This window comes from Megascapheus bottae, chromosome 23 (assembly GCF_031878675.1).
Source record: "Megascapheus bottae isolate mThoBot1 chromosome 23, mThoBot2.hap1, whole genome shotgun sequence".
Lineage (NCBI taxonomy): Eukaryota > Metazoa > Chordata > Mammalia > Rodentia > Geomyidae > Megascapheus > Megascapheus bottae.
The window spans coordinates 6,272,414-6,290,462 of NC_143531.1; positions in this window are offsets into that span (position 1 = coordinate 6,272,414).

An 18,049-nucleotide genomic window follows, 5' to 3' on the forward strand; every position below is an offset into this window, starting at 1 on the left:
TATGAGCTTGCTAATCATACATATTGGCAAAACAAGGAGTCACTTTGGCTGGGAGTAAGCAGAAATTTAGTCTGAAATGTGTTGGCAAGGGAGACAGGTGGTGTTTGCATTTTAGGTGATTTGGTAATCTATCCCACTATGGTAGAGTTCTAAGTGTGGATAGGTTATTACTTGTGCTTGTACAATAAAAGGGCATTGTTATTGGCTGAATTTTCTTTTCAACACATTTCTACATTGAAATGCTAAAGTAATGTAGTACTTCATACTGTTTGGTCATAAGTTTTTTCAAATGGGACAATGAAGGGCAAATGAGGGAACATAGATTGACTATAATCCATTGTGACTAATGGTCTGATAAAAAGAAGAAATCTGTATACTCAGAGAAAGATGCCTATGAAGATAGAGCAGATTGTGGGAGGCTTCGTTAGAGAAGATGCTGTGGAGGATACCTCTCAGGACAAATACAACCGACTGGTACTTTAATCTTGTACTTGACTAGGTGATGCGTTTCTTTCTCATTAATCTCTCCTTCCTCATGTTTGGTTATGAAAACTTGGTAAGTTAGTGGAAAATATTTATTAGACATATAAATATAGACAGATAAAGTGAAAGTGGTTAAATAGTGGTGAATGGAGAGAAGCATATAGATAGCAATATATAATAGCCATATATAATTTTGTGACTAACTGAAAACAATAGGGAGAAAACTTAAGGCTTCAAGGACAATACTAGCACAATGTATTTGTCTATGTTTCTGTTGGAATTCTGTGCTAAAGTGCAGATTCATTTTCTTGTCCAAAACATGTTACCCTTGTTTATTTATTTATGCGTAATGAATGTCATTCACGAATGGAAACATCCATTAGATATTATCCACAAGTATTGGAGCCAAACAGCCTAATATTAGATTTAGCTCACCTTGTCCCTTCACAAGAAAATTATTAGACAGCCTCACGAGAAAAATGCTCACAGAATGACAGCGTGGGCAGGATCTTTGCAGTGAGTTTTTAAAAGTTTGGCTTAGTTCCAGAAATCAATGTAGAAATTAATTGCTTACAGTTTCTGACACACATCTTCTCGTCAGCACTGATGCTTTTTGAGCAGCCATTGTAAGAGGGGCAGTCACTGCTTGCCAAGGTAGGGAACCTGACAGGTTTGCAATTAGAGAGTATGAGGCTTGACGTGTTTCTCTTAGCAATCAATATACACTGTAAAATTACACACGAAATCAAATTAACCACAATGTTTGGGAAGAATTGTTTAATATGCCATTGTTTAACCTTATTATCATTAGTTTTTCATTCATAATAGACTGAAAAATAATTGTACATGCATTTCTGACCTTAGCGATTTTTGAAGGCTGTGGACAAAATCGTACTTGCAATTTAAACATCCTGGAAATTATGGAAAATGGAATTTTATGAAAATAAGGTGTCTGCTGACATAAATAGTCTTTGTAGAACTGAGTAATTTATAGCACCAAAGGTATTAGTGGTGAACTTTTACTCAAAATGATAACAGAATGATCACTCTGCCCTCCAGAGATTTAAAAAAAATGGCTCTGTGCTACAAACTAACAAAGTAGTTTTTTAAAATTTTTATCTATCTATTATTTATTTATTTATTTTGTCAGTTCTGGAGCTTGAACTCTTCAGCTCAAGGCTAGTATCAACCTCTTGAGCCACAGCACCACTTCCCATTTTCTAGTGGTCAATTAGAGAGAAGAGTCTCATGGGTTTTGAACCACAATCCTCAGATCTCAGGCTCCTGAGTACCTAGAATTACAGGTGTGAGCCTGTATCTATCTACATTAAGCCAATTTCTTCTAAAGCTTTCTTGCCTTACTAGTGTCCTGAATATCTTCTATATGGCCCTGCCATATCAAAAGGATTAAAACCTAAGAGAAATGTATAATAAAGCAGTGAAAGAAAAATAATTTTGTGTGGAACTTAAAATTGATTATTTTAGCAGAGCTAAAGTGAAACTCACATCCATTGTTCCAGCTACTCAAGAGACTGAGACCTGAGGATTTGGGCCCAAAGCCAGCCTCAGCAGGAAAATCTCTGAGAATCTTATTTCCAATTAACAACTAAAAAGCTAGAAATGGAGCTGTGATTCAATTGAGGTCTAGCCTTGAGCAACAATACTCTAGTACAGTGCCCATGCTCGAGCTCATGCACCTGGATGTACACATTTCTAGAACAGTTCTGCATGCTATTGAGTCACTGGACTTTTGTGTCACATTTCTTCAGTTATTTTAGAATCTGGCCTCTAGGGAAGTTTACAGAACTGTATCTTAACTGTGCTAGATATCATTTTGCTTCTAATAGAACCCATTAGCAATTTCTTTAAAGAGAAATTTTAACTAATGGATAGGGTGACATTGATCAAGGTTGATTGTCCTCACAAACTGACATGTTGAATTGAAACTCCTTTCAAATACTAATTAAAGATAATTTTTTAAATTATGGGAGTAATTATAAGAACAACTCAAAGGAAATAGACAATAGCCTGCGAACTGTACACTGTCCAATTACCAGTCAAGAAATTGTATAATTGCTACATGATGAATTTTAATAAAATAATTATGCATTGCTATGACTGTCAGGCAAATGATGCTTGCTTATTACTGCAAGAAGCCTTTTCTATACATATTTTTGCAAAAGGGATATTTTAAATATCAAGTCAATTGAATCAGCTACATGAAAGGGAATAGTATGTCAAAATGAAAATAACCTTTAAAAGAGGACAATGGGGATCTGTCCATTGCCTTTAATCTTTCATCTTTCTTCTGTACTTCAACCTTATGCTAGTTTTTTTTTATTTTCAAGTGTAATAGTGGAAAAACAAACTCATTTTTTATCATATCATATGTTTCTGCTGTGGCTGAGGTTTAGCTGAGATAAACCAATAAGATCTTATAAATACTACTGCTTTTTATACTCCAGAAAATGCTCAATAAAGTTTATATATGTCATTAGACTCCAAGGCTACTGCAATGCAGCCTTACCATCACAAAGGGAATTTTTATTTATGTCAAACTTTTAGTCCAAAGGAAAAAAAATGGAAAGAAATCATTTTTGTATTTTCAGGACAAAAGTTGAGATGCTAAAGAGATATTTGAATAGATCACATTTAGTCAAGTCAGGAGCTCTAATATTCTCTCCCCATATGAGGCAATTAAAAATTGAGTCTTACATCACACATACGTGTGTCGTGAATCCTGTGTGGCATGCATGGAAGAAAGGAAGAGACACTGAAACATCTAGTCCTCTTGAGAACTCCAATGACTTTATACTGAAGCAGCAATCCTCCCTTGATTTTGTTTCTGAATGCTTGAGATCATTAGCCAAAGTGTGTGTGCCGCAGTAAGACTTCATTGAAAAATATAAATAAAGATTTCCACTGCCTCAAATTTGTCCTTTGTTTAGAAAATACTTGCTATGCATGGCTTAGATGTAGTGCATGAAGCATGGCTAATGAATTCTTGATGTCTCTCTGCATCCTATTTCAACTTCAGTGGCTTTCTGATCAGTGGCAACAATGGAGTTTTATGTGATTCCCTGGAGAATACAAGTGCCGGCCATAGGATCAGAACAATCGATCTCATTCTGCATGAAGATCTGAAGACATGAGATGTGGGGCTGATAGCTGGGTGTCTTCGTGCCATGATCAGTTGGAAGCATGGTGGAAATTCTGGTTGCTCCTTCTACTTTTTGCGCCCTAGGAGTGTGGTTGACGTGTTCTATGTGATGTGTTAATGCAGAAAGGCCAGCATTCCTTCCAAGTGACCACAGTCACATGACGGAAGCCAGAGAGGTGACTTTAATACTTGCGTCTATCCAACAAGAGCAGGTCCCCAACCAAACTGGACTGCCTGAGGGAGGGGCTGCCCAAAGAGCTGTCACTGTGACTCCACCCATTCTTCCTGAATCACAAGATTCTGGCCATGCTCCCTATATTTTTTATCGTTCTCTCTGACCAATGGGCTACAAGAATTGTGGCCACACCCACATTCCAGGCTACTGAAATTATCTCTGTTGTCTTACACCACTTCCAGCAAACAGCTGGGGGAGGTAGAGGTATGGATGGTGAGATGATTAAGGTGATTTTGGACATACATATAGAGTAGACACGGTTGGTGGTGATTTCAAGAATAAGGGTGATTTCTGAGTGTCCGGGAATGTGGCTTCCCCTTTCTTCCCACCACCTAGGTTGTCCCAGTGTTAGGATGTCTGAACAGACAAGATGGGAAAATAGGTGCAGGGACAAAACTACTGCAAGAATACTAGCAGAGGAATTGTCCTGATGGACCCACAGAATCCAAGAAAAACAAGGAAGCGAAAAAGGCAGGGAAGCCAAGACAATCACTAGGGACTATAATTCAACTCATAGTCCAGCCAAAGATCAAGCTGACCCTGAGCCTCCCCTGCCTTTAGACACAGTAAAAGCTGCCAGGGTCAGAAGTGTCACAGGTCGTAATAACACTGAGGACCTGGAAAGGTGTTTCTCACACCCAGTGTTTGCCCTGGACTCATGCAGAATACAAAAACCGCAGCTGTGGAATGAGATCTGATCACTGAAGCAGAAAAGGAGACCTGCAGGAGCAACTGGAGAAAGAAAATGAAATGGCCTGTGTGAAGGAAGCTCTGAAAACAGAGCTGGAACTCCACAATCTAACAATACAGATAATTTGATTTACACTCTGCACTGGCCCACATGCAGGAGGTAGCCGAAGAAAGAGTGCTGGGGCAAGAGAGCCTCACCAGCCATATGCAGGCTACATGGCAGTGCATGACAGAGCTAGAGATGACATGGTCTGCAGACCCCGCCACACAGAATGAGATGAACAAGAAAAAACTAGAGCTGATGAAAGCCCTGAATTACATGAAGCTGCATCTCTAGAAAAAGGCCAGAAGCTATGATGATTTGCAGGATGAGAACCTAGAGCTGCAAGAGAGGCTAGAAGTGCTCTTGACATAAAGATTAAAACCCACCAGTTCCAACATGCACTAGAGAAGAGGGCGGAATTGGAAAGACATCTAAAGACATGAGTTGGTGACAATACTGAAGTTGCAAATGACACCTTTGCAGGGGTGGTACATGGAGAAGGAGAAGGTTCAACAGCGCTTAGGGCAGGTGATCCAGCTGAGGAGAGAGGAGAAAAAGCAAGGGGTGAGGCTCAAGAACAAGCTGGTGGAGCCAAGAAAGCAGCTGAGAGAGCTGCAGCCCAGGAAATCCCTTGCAGGCCCAACTCAGGCTGAGCAGCAACTCTGGAACCAGGCTTTCTAGTTGCAGAAGGAGTTCAAGAACCTGGAGGAACAACTTCACACCAAACCCCAGGGAAACTAGAACCTCTCTCTCCAGAAACTAGAGTGTCAGCAGCTGCTGTGGGTACAGGAGAAAAAGGGGGAGGCATGGGATCAGTTTGCACAAGACCCTGGAGAGGATGCGAAAGGAACATGAGGCCACATGGTGCACAACCAAGGAAAGAAAGACCAGCTCATTCTGCTGCAGAATGCTGTGCAGAGGCTGAGCAGGTGAAGACAACGGTTCTGCCCTCCGCAATTACATTTATCTTGGGAGATCATGGGAGAGAGTTTCCCAACGTCTAATCAAAGACTGGGAGGGATTTCTTCTGCTCAAATTCATGTAGATCATGACTTTGTATCTTAGAAAAATAACATGTCTCCTCTGACACCCAATCACAAATTCAGGTTCCATATTTCTGAAGAGCTTCTGACCACAAATTCTTCTGTAAGTAGAAAAAGTGAATCTCTCTTTTTCTGAACTTCAAAGACTTCCCATCTGAAAATTTCAAATCATGTATAATCATCCATGGTTGCTGTCTGGACAATGTCAATTTCTCCATGATACTTGTAATCAATCTTTTCTCTAGTGGCTTAAGAGCACATCTCTTAATCAATTTGCTTGATTAGGCTTTCTCTTGGGTGAGTCATTCTAACTGGTCATTACAATCTTGATCTTGTAGGGAATAACTAGTCAAAATAGTATGTGCAGCAAAATATCTATAACATTCTACCCTTAACTTTAGCCCTAATTTTTAGCACGAGCAATAGTTTATTGTATGGGTTCTTTCCTTTCTCTACAGCCACTAAGTCTTTATTTTCCTATAACAGTGTCATATTTCTCCCATTGCTTATCTGACTATATGTTATGTATGCATGCTTTATATTTTGTTATATTTTATTTGTTTTTAAAATATTCTTTCACTTTATAGCTTCCTCTATCTTACTAGGCATTTTGCAAAGATTTCATATTAATTTATAACCAAAGCACAAATTTTTCTAAAGTTCTTAGATCTAACAGGTTATTTTTTCTGCTTAAGAAGTTACAGATTTTGTTGTTGTGGTGTCTATATTAATAAGACCACAGGCCTAATACCCTATGAAAAATGTGTACATACACACACATATATATGTAATATATTTGGTGTGGTTAAATCCCCCTTCTCTTGAGTAGCATTTTGATCTTTGAAAATAGTGTCAACATTAAAATAGTCCGTATGTGTCAGCAAATCAAAGGTTCTTAGAATAGTCTGCTATCCCATTCTATCCATTTCTGTGTGTAACCTCAAAAAGATTTCTCAGTATTAAAATATTGAGTGTGATATTATATATTAAGGATTTGAACAACATATTGACTCTTAGATTGAGATGCATTTCATAAATACAAATAAATTCATAGAAAGGAAATAAATGCTTAAAGAAAAAGTAAGACATGTGCTCAGATTTCTGAGACAATTTCAGCTTCCATATGAACATTACAAACCATGAGGCTATGGAAGCAATATGAAGTGTTTCACTCTATGCTTTAAGATGATTTCTGATAAGTAAAATTCACAAATCTCTCTCCTCCATGATTGTTTTAGAGTCACATTTTGGGAAATAGAATTATTTGTAGACACCACCAGCTAAAACAACAAAGAGAATGAAAATGTTCTTAGTGAGAAACAGGCTTAACAATATCGAATAGAAAAGTAAAAGTCAGGAATTTATCATGATAGTATTGTCTTTATGATACACTGTGATTTCCATGGAACATTTTAAATTTTACTTCTGGTGTGCCCTACCAATTAAATCTTTATTATTTCTGCTTTCCAGTATTTGCGCAATCCAATAAACTGACAATAATACTAGAGCTTTGAAGCTTTCCGTAAGGTACTGTGAAACATCATCACACATTCAGTGTTTGGTCAGAAATAGGAACTTAATATATTCATGAGAGAACTACTGGTAATCCTTTACAGAAACATATATATCTATATTCCAGAAACACTTTTCAGTCTAATAAAAAAACACTATATTTCATTCAATCTAGCTTCTGACATATGCAACCTTATGTACAGTCAAGGAATTACTGTAAAGAGTGCCTTCTATTTCACCAGAGACCTAAAATGTTGACAAAATTATTCAAGCTCTGTGTAACAATTTAGGCCTAAAATGGATAGATTCATCATTCTTTATTATTGCTTATATGTCTATCTGTATATGTGTCTCTGTAACTGTCTACGTGTCTATTATCTATCTATCATCTATCTTCTACTTTCATCCTCAAAAAAAGATGAATAGCAAAGGTAATCAAGTAAGAAATAAAATGAAATGCCAATTTGGTCAATTTGTCTTTTTAGTGCTTAGTGATACTACATTTTTATTGGCTGCATAGATGAAACAAAACAAGAAAAACAGGGGAAATGAAAGAGATCTCAAGCTATTATTTTTGTTTTTCATTCAGAAGCATAAAAGATCCCGACATCAAAACACCCAAAATATTTTAAACTTCATAAGGATTGAGAAAATGATCATCTAAAATAAAAATGTGGTTCTACTTCTTAATTTTCTTCTATAAAGTTCCAAATTTTGAGTATTATTTCTTTAATGGAATCATGTATTATGCATTTCAATTTGCTTGGTTAGCTATATTTATTTGTTGTGCTAGTCCTTGAACTCAGGGCTTAAGGATTTTTACCAAAGGCTAGATCTTTGTTACTAGAGCCACATGTATACTTTTGGCATTTTACTGATTAATTGGCAATAAGAATCTTTCCAGCATTCCTCTTTGGTTTGGCTTTGAGCTTCATTAATCAGATTTTAGCTTCTGGGGTAACTAGAATTACAGGTATGAGCCACAGATGTCAGGACAATTCTTATTATTAACATTCTAAAACAGTTATATGTAATTAGTAAATAAGTTAATTTGTTAAAAATAAGTGAATAGAGCACATTTATGCTCCTGGGAGTTTTTAAAAGCTGATTTGCAACAACTTTCCCTTTTTCTTCAACTTTCAACTAAACAATGAACCATGCAGTTAAAAAATTAAATGATCTTTATAAAACTGAAAATAGTTTCAAGTTTATGCTGTTACATATACCTCCGTTTTACACAAAAATATTTTATAATTTTTCAAAAATTTTAAATAATTTTACAAATTTAATTTTGAGTCATCTTCTTTAAAATTGTGTGGTTCTACTAAGAATTAAATGTAAAATGCATCGCATTTTCTGATGCAAAGTACATTACAAAAATAGAATTGGCTCTGTTTGTATTTAAAAATAGAGTTTTTTATTATGATCTTTAGTTGTATGAAGGAATTGTCATTTAGCAAAGCAGTATATGAACACAATATAACTTGCATGGATAAATCCCTTAATAAATATATGTCTTAAATGAACATGTTGATTATAAAATTAAAGTATGTTTTCTACGTTACTGTTAACTAAAAAGAGATTTTAGTCAATTTCACTAAAGAGATTCCATCTTAATTATAAATATACTTTAAAACTTTAAATATTGTGCAAGATGATTAAAACCCCAAATGTAACACAAATGTAAAGAGTGCAGGATAAAAAGTAAATTATGAGTAGCCTATTAGAGGGGTGCATTCAATTTCAGCTCTTCTAGTGAATGCTAAACAGGTAATTTTCTAAAAAGACAATAATAAATAAAAAAATAAAAAGACAATGAAAGTCAATAAATTATCTTCAACGAACATCCCTAGCCAGGCACTAGTGGTTCGTGTCTGCAATCATAGCTACTCAGGAGACTGAGATTTAAGGATCATTTGTTCACAACCAGCCAGGCAGAAAAGTTGAGAAGTGAAGCTGTGGCTGAAGTAATAGTGGTAGAGCACTTGTCTTAAGCAGAAATGCTGAAGGAAAATACCCAGGCCCTGTGAGCAAGCTTCAGAGCCAGCACAAAAATTAAAAAAAAAAAAACATTAATTCAAAACTATTATTCCTCTTTGTCTAAAACTCTTCCAAAGTGTTTCCCAGGACTTTAGGCTTTTTTACAAAGGAGGAAAGAATATTTTCATAATTGTTATTATATGTGTTATCCTCTGCTGATTCCTCCAATGCACACTAACAAAAGATATTCTGTAACCTCCCACTCAAAAATATTGTAAAACGAATGGGCCCTGGTAAGAAAAATAACAGTCAAAAGAAAGCAGAGAACTCTTTGCATAAAAAGGCTGGGGTGAATAAGCTTACAAAAACTGAAAAAGAAAACTAAAAGGATTTCTTAACATTTTCAAACTTGAAAAGTTAGTCTTCTTGAATTGATTATTAATACTGCTACTGCTAATAATGAGTTAATTAATAGCTAATAATTTCTTTGCGTTTTCTTTGACTAATGAATGATTGCATATCACATTCACTAAAAATTTACATAGTGAAAAGATCAAGGTGCTTATTTTAGGGACACTTGGGATAATTTAAAATTCTATCTATAGTGAAATAATTTTTATCTGAAAAGTAGGTCATCATGATTACAGAAAACTTTTTCTTCCTTTGCTCTGAAGAAACTATTTAAAACTTTAATTACAACAATATGTGGTAAAGTGGTTATATCTAACATATAAATATAGAAGATACAAATAAAATTGAGATAAAATTTCAAGAGCTAGTTTTCTAAATTTAATGGAATAAAAATGCAGTCAATCTAAGAATAAAGATATTTATTACCATATTTTTTCACTCAGAAATAAAGTAAATTATGTTTGCTGAGAATATTTTACAGAAAGTTATTGAAGCATCATAACTATATCTAAATATCACGATTTCCTTCTATTAGATTTTTCCCTTCCCATAGAGTTATCAAATACCAAATATTATGAAAACTCTCATGTCCAGTTCAATTATATACGTTCTTTTTCCAAAGTGACTACAATATAAGAACATCAAACTTGAAGTAGAAGTCTGTATATATAAAAGGCATAAAAGCATATATAGTCCTTTAGAAAAAATCTTCATTAGAACTCATAGGACTTTATACAGTAATTCATGCCAGAAGGTGGCACCAAAACACTCAGCTTCAAATTTTATTAATAAATGCATAAGCTTAGTCTAAATTTGGATTTATAGGGGTTGAACGTGGATACATAGAAGTTGATTAGAATGATAAATTTCATACATTTTAAAACTGTGCCTTAAAGTGAATAAAATGCATTCAAGAAATTCTTCCAAAAGAACATTATTGTTATGATTTTTATGTATTTCTAAGAGTATTTAATGATTAATTATAAATATACAAATATTAACAATATTCAAATGGCCAGTATTTAAGTTAGCTCTAATCACTGAAACATCTAAAATTTCAAATAATTCCAGTATTTTTATATGTTTCACTTCCTTCTCTGACCCAGTCAGTTTTAGTTATTTCTCACTTTAAAGATTAAATTATGCCAAATGTTGAGCAGATAATTTCTAAGGCCCATTACTTGTATCAACTGTCTAAAAAGCCTATAGAAATCTCCTCATTAATCAAGAACTAAGATGTGGCTAATTCATTGACATGTAAGTATCAAGTAATTTAAATATTTATGAATAATAGTACATTTTAATATTTAGATACAGTTGACCTACATATAGTCTAGCTTTGATGAAGAAATGAATCCTCAGTTTGTCTTCTCAATATTTGCCTGTTAAATAAAAATTTTGTATAGGTAGTAAATGATAGATTGATTTCACATATCACATATTCATTCATAGAGTGCTAAATTCAGTCCTTTATTTTACCACAGACACACACACAATTATCATTATTATAATTTTTAAAAAATTCAATAAACTCTACTTTTTTTCCACATCAAACTAATAACTGGGACTGAGAGCATGGCCTAGTGGTCCAGTGCCTACAGGAAGCCGTGGGTTCGATGCCCCAGAACCACATACACAGAAAAAGCCGGAAGTGGCTTTGTGGCTCAAGTGTCAAAGCGCTTGCCTTGAGCAAAAAGTGTGCAAAGATGGTGCCCAAGCACTGAGTTCAAGCCACAGGACTGGAAAAAAAACAAAAAACAAAAAACAAAAAACAAAATCTACTATCTGACCATCACCTACCTCTTACATCAACATTGGACTTTCTGTCTAGTGTTCCTTTCTATCTAGTGTTCATTAATCTGAATGTTAATAGGAAAGGAATCATAAATTAGGTTTTTCTAACGACGGTCTTTTTATTTAGTACATATTTAAGAAAGCCTCATCCAGATTGAAGCATGTGTCGGCACATCATACGTTTCTTTTTTTCTTTTTAAATATATGCTGGTAATATTTCCTAGAATGAAGATGGAGGAAAAGGTGACATCAATCAATAACCATTGCATTTAAAACTTGACATGCACTTTGTACAACTACTTACTGATTATGTATGCATAATACAGATGTATAAAATATGAATCTACTGGTATTTTCTTTTCCTTTCTCAGAGATTTGCATATATGCTGGATATATTCATACAATGTGGAATATTTGCACATATATACCATAATATTTCACATTATATTATTAAATCAGTAAGTTAAAAATTATCTAGTGCTCTACGACCTCAGCTATAGCTTCACTTCAGCTTTTTTAAAAATTTTTGTAGGCTAGCAGGAGATAAGACTTTCTTTTATATCTTTTTCTTTTTGTCAGTAGTGGGTCTTGAACTCTGGGCCTGGGCATTGTCCCTGAGTTCTTCAACTCAAGGCCACCACCCTACCCCAGGAGACACAGTACCACTTCCAAAGAGATAAGAGTTTCTTGAACTTTCCTCCCTGGTTGGCTTCAAATCATCATTCTCAGATCTTAGCTTCTGAGTATCTAGGATCACAGTGCCGGTTCTGCTTCAATAATAGGATGGATACTTTGTCTTAGTCATGTCACTAATAGGTATCAGGAAATTTCCATCAGTTTATTTCATCTTTATTAATTCCACTTGCAGTTTGTTCAACAAAATCAGTTTAGTGTACTAACTACCAATTCATTCTTGAGAAGCAAAGGGAGAGAAAAAAAAAATTGTCCAGATAAGAAAAACATTTGAAAAAGGAACCAAGAAATAAGCAAGTTTGTTTAAGAAATATTCTGATTAATTGCTTAATAGTTGAATACATTCTTATGACTGAAAAGAGAAAAGAGTGAGATTTTAGTGAGTAATTAGGTATCTATGTCATATTTCCTAATGAAAGAAATTTCCCAATTTCATGGATAAAATTTGCTTAAAACCATTGGGAAGCAAGGTTCCAAACAATTTAATATATTAGAAAAGAGTTCCAAACTCACTCAGCCTGTTTTCAAAATTTCTTAAGAATTAAGAACTTCAAATTTAATGTGCAGGTGATCATTGTCTATATGCTATAATAAGAAATGTTCACTTCAATTCAAAATCTAAGTAACAGTCTCTTGAATAATGAGCATGACCAATTTAAAGTGACCTTTCATAAAATGATTTTACGTAATCAATAGTAATTTTAGGAATGTAATTGCATTTATGTGCCTTACAAGGAAATGTTAAATTTAGCCTTTATTACCTAGGTTTAATATTGTTGCCAAGGAGAAATATGAAAAGAATATATTATATTCCACAAAAAAGCATAATTATTTAAATTGGTATAATTTTATTTATTTTCTTACTTTTTATATTCATTTCAAGATTGGTGAGCTGATTAAAGACATGTAATTAAATTACATATATTTCAGACAGGTGTGCAAATTTAGATACATCATACTTTTTGTAAAGCCTATTTATTTGTGAAAAACATTTACTGCCATTATACTTTTATATAATCTTTCAGATATTTGTGTTTCCATTAGAATTATCTCAGTAAAAATAGCGAGCTTTCGAGGTAAAAGCCGACACACTGAAAATACTACAAGAAGGAATAGGAGACCCCCTAGGCCTCTTTGGCACAGGTCGAAACTTTCTTAATAAGGACCAAGAATCACAACAAATCAGAGAAAGCTGGATAAGTGGGACTGCATTAAACTGCAGAGCTTTTGTATGGCAAAGGACAGAGCTAGTAAATTAATTAGGAAGCCTACAGAATGGGAGAAGACCTTCACCAACCATACAACAGACAAAGGCCTCATATCTAAAATATATCAACAACTCAAAAAATGGAATCACTCCAAAACTAATCTCCAAAGTAACAACCATCCCTTTAAAAGATGGGCCAAAGACTTAAAGGGAGTCTTCTCTGAGGAAGAAAAAAAATGGCCCATATATCACATGAAGAAATGCTCAACATCTCTGATCATAAAAGAAATGCAAATCAAAACAACTCTAAGATTCCACCTCACTCCGGTTAGAATGGCCAGGATCAAGAAAACCAATAACAAACTAAACATAGAGCTCCCCTATGACCCAGCAATTCCACTACTAGGCATTTACCCAATTGTCCAGAAACAAGGACAGACTAAATCCACTAGAACAACAATGTTCATTGCAGCACTATTCACCACAGCAAAGATATGGAACCAACCTAGATGTCCCTCAGTTGATGAGTGGATCAACAAGATGTGGTATTTGTACACAATGGAATTCTATGCTGCTGTCAGAAAGAATGACATCGCCCCATTTGTTAGGAAATGCAAAGACTTAGAAAAAATCATATTAAGTGAAGTAAGCCACACTCAAAGGAAGATAGGCTCAATGGTTTCCCTCATTTGTCATTATCAGTAGAAACCTTGGGCTCTCCTAGCAGAGATTTGCAATAGAGCAAATCCTAGGTACATAAGGCCATATAGTATGACACTAAATGAAAGGACCTCTAGGATATAGAAACAAAAGCCATATAATGAGTGATTGTTGTCCTTAATGTACTATGTTATCTCTAATCTCTTTTGCTATCCCTAGATTATCTCATATTGTTACAATATCTTACTTTGTTATCTGATATATTGGATATATTTGCATTTGGTTATTTGAAATTGGATAGGGAAGGGGGAAAACAAGATGAGGGGTAGGGGTGCGGAGAGGGAAATGGGGACCAAGACATAGAAAGGGTATCAATGTACATGAATTAATGCACCTCCTATCTCCAAATATAATGTAACCCTTCTATTAATTACAAAAAAAGATATGAAAAAATAGCGAGATTTTTTATATACATTAAATTTTTCAACTCAGTAATTTTAACTTTTGTGGGTTTTTTTTTTGCTTCCATTCGGAGAAATAGATACTGAATACCTGTCTCTTTACCCCAAACACACATTCATTTCTTGTGACCACAGTCACTTTCAACAGAATAGCAAAACAAGACTTGAGATGTTTGGGAGAGTCAGAAATAACCAAAGAAGAAAGTAGTGATGAGAGGTCATTACATAAGAGGAAATGGGAAAAGGAAATGGGAAGATATGGAAAGGAAAGAAAGAAGAGTTCAGATTCAAGACGACTATCTTTATACCTTTTACATCTCATTAATCTGGAAAAATTAAAGTTTTTATGGTATTTCTAAAATGGACTGAATGATGAAAGGAAAAAAATGAAATCCAAACAAATAATGATGTCAGAGTATTTCCCTCATATTTTCAGAATAATTCCACAGTCATTTCAACAGTACATCAAGTCCCTGATGAAACCACAGCTGACTTAAGAATTGTCGATTGCAGCTAAAATGTTGCTGTAAGTAGTGTGTTTATTGCTTAAAGAGGCCATAGGAGAAAAGAGTGACTGAATGAAGCTGAACATCCTTTCATGCCAGGTGTGTTTGTGAAATCAGCATCAATTCTCAATGACATCTGCAGAACAGCTGCTTGAAGGCATAGACCAGTCTGTGCACCTGCTGGGTTAATTTCAAAATGTCCACTTGCTGCCCTTTTGCTAAAGCCACGAAGCATTCTACCTTGGTAACTGGTGAGTCACACACCCAAATCCCTTCCTCTATTCTTTTCTCTCACTGTTACCTACTTTTTTTTTTTTTTAAAGCTATTACCATTTGATCACAACTTTTAGCTGGTCATTTCAAGCATGTTTTCCTTTTTGGCTTTTTCACTAAAGTCAGTATGTGAAAAAGTTGTTTAGATTAAAATTGAGTCACAGAAAATGAAATTGAAAAGTTCACAGAGAGCCTACACTTGTAAAAGCTCCTGTTTCTCCTGCTGTTGCTGTGTCTCTCAGATTCACGTACTTGACAGCAATTTCCCTGCATGGTTTTACAATGAATTCACTTGTGATTTCTAGCCAACACAGAGCCCTTTCCCCAACTTTTTCCATATTGAATATTAAATATGGAAAGAATACACAGACTGCTGGAAATTTTCCAGTCAAAGGAAAATGCATAAAACCATTAACAAAAATATTTCTCACTTAAATCAATTCATTTAAGATGTATTTTATACTTGCAAATATGTAAAGAGAGATTCATTTGGGGCCTTTAACTTTATATATGGTGGTTATATTTGTAAATTCTGAACAGATTTGGTTATTTAATTATACTTATTACACTTGCATATGCCATGATATTTCATTACAAGCTTATAATTATGGCTCTTTGATTATTGTAGCTTTCTGTTTATTATATTTGACAAAGTACTCATTTTAGCTACATTTTTATTGATGTGAATACTGTACATAATAGGAATATTATTTGTTGCTGTTTTGTTTTTATGCCAGCACTGGTGTTTGAACTCAGTCCCTTGACCTCTCACTTGACTTTTTTGCTCAAACACAGCACTCTAAAATGAAAGGATATGGAAACAAGAGCTCTAACTTTTGTAATTGTTGTTCTTAATGTACTATGCTATTTCTCTTCTCTTCCAATGCCCTTTGGTTAATTTCATATTGTTACTGCATCTGACGTTATTACCTGGTATATTGCATGTACATTTATTTGTTTATTGGAAATAGGAAAGGGAAGGGGGAAAACAAGATGATTGGAAGGGGGATAGGGGAGGGAAATGGGGACAAAAACATGAGAAAATGTATCAATGTGTGAGAAGTAATGCACCTACTATCTGACTAATATAACTGTAACCCCTCTATACGTTACAACAAAAATAAATTTAAAAAGATGTTATAAAACCTTCCAAGTAAGGCACGTAATCACATATTCTTTGAAAACTTCTAACTTACTTTTACATAGCAAGATGCTTAAACAGTTAAAATATACTGGCATTCATAATTATATGTTTCGCTATCGTTAATTTTTATTGGTTTATTTCATATTTTACTATGTTATTTTTGGTACATGGTAATGAACTTGTACTGCTTTATATCATTATTTAGTAGGTAACGTAACATACTACAGATCTAGAGCAAAAAATTAAGATAATTTAGCAATAAAAACATCATTCCTCTAACCACTAAATATTGCCTCAATTTTCACTTTTTGTTCTTGCAGAGTCTCATGACTTTTCTGACTGTTCTAATAATAAACCATAATCCTCAGATGTCACTCTCCTGGTAGCTAAGATTATGCATGTGAGTCAACAGTGCCTGGTTTAAGAGGTTTTATTATGATATTTCCATACATGTATACAATGTTCTCTGGTCAAATACATGCCTTTACCTTTCCCATTTTTTCTTTCCTTCCTTCTCCTTAGTATGAATAGATAGATAGATAGATAGTTCTTTCTTTTATAGTCCCCAGTTATTACTGTATTCCAACAAATGGCATAATTCCATTCTAATTAATGGCTAATTCTCCATCAAATACTCATATCATATTTCTTTTTTTCATTTTTTCATTGATGGGCACTTTAAGCTTATTCCATAATTTGAATACTGTGAATAGTTCCAAGATAAGCATAAGTATGTAGTAGTTGTCTTTTTTCTTAATTTTTTAGGTTCATTAACGGGCCAGAACATTAATAATTAACTTAGGGTTCATAATATTGAGAATAGGAACATTTTAAATAAACTTTGACTTTCTCTTACTCAGTCTGACTTTTCAGGAGAATTAGTTGTACTTTTAATGAGACAAAGGAAAATAGCTCCTATTTACTATACCTTAAATGCAGGTATCTTTTTTTGCATATTTTTATTGTAATTAACAGAAGGGTTACATTATATTCACCATATAGAAGGTACATTACTTCACATACTTTGATATTCTTTCTCATGTCTTGGTCCCCATTTTGGCCGTCCCAATTCTTTTTTTCATATATTTTTATTGTAATTAATAGAAGGGTTATAGTATATTTTCCAGATAGAAGGTGCATTACTTCACATACATTGATACCCTTTCTCATGCCTTGGTCCCCATTTCCTTTCCCCCACCCCCCCCCATCGTGTTTTCCCCCTTCCCTATCCAATTTCAAATAACCAAATACAAATACATCCAATATAACAGATAACAAAGTGAAGTACTGTAACATATGAGATAAGTAAGGGACAGCAAAAGAGATGAGAGATAACATAGTACATTAAGGACAACACTCACTCATTATATTGCTTTTGTTTCCTTATCCTGGAGTTTCTTACATTTAGTGTTGTACTATTTGGCCTAATGTCTCTAGATTTTCTTCTATTGTAAATCTCTGCTAGGAGAGCCCAAGGTTTCTACTGAATAAGACAATGAGGGAGACCATTGGGCCTATGGTCCTTTGAGGCTGGCTTAGTTCACTTATATATAATTTTTTTTAAGTCTTTTCATTCCTTACAAACGGGGTGATGTCCTTCTTTCTGACAGCAGCATAGAATTCCATTGTGTGTAAATACCACATCTTGTTGATCCACTCATCAACTGAGGGACATCTGGGTTGGTTCCATATCTTTGCTGTGGTGAATAGTGCTGCAATGAACATTGTTGTGCTAGTGGATTTAGTCTGTCCTT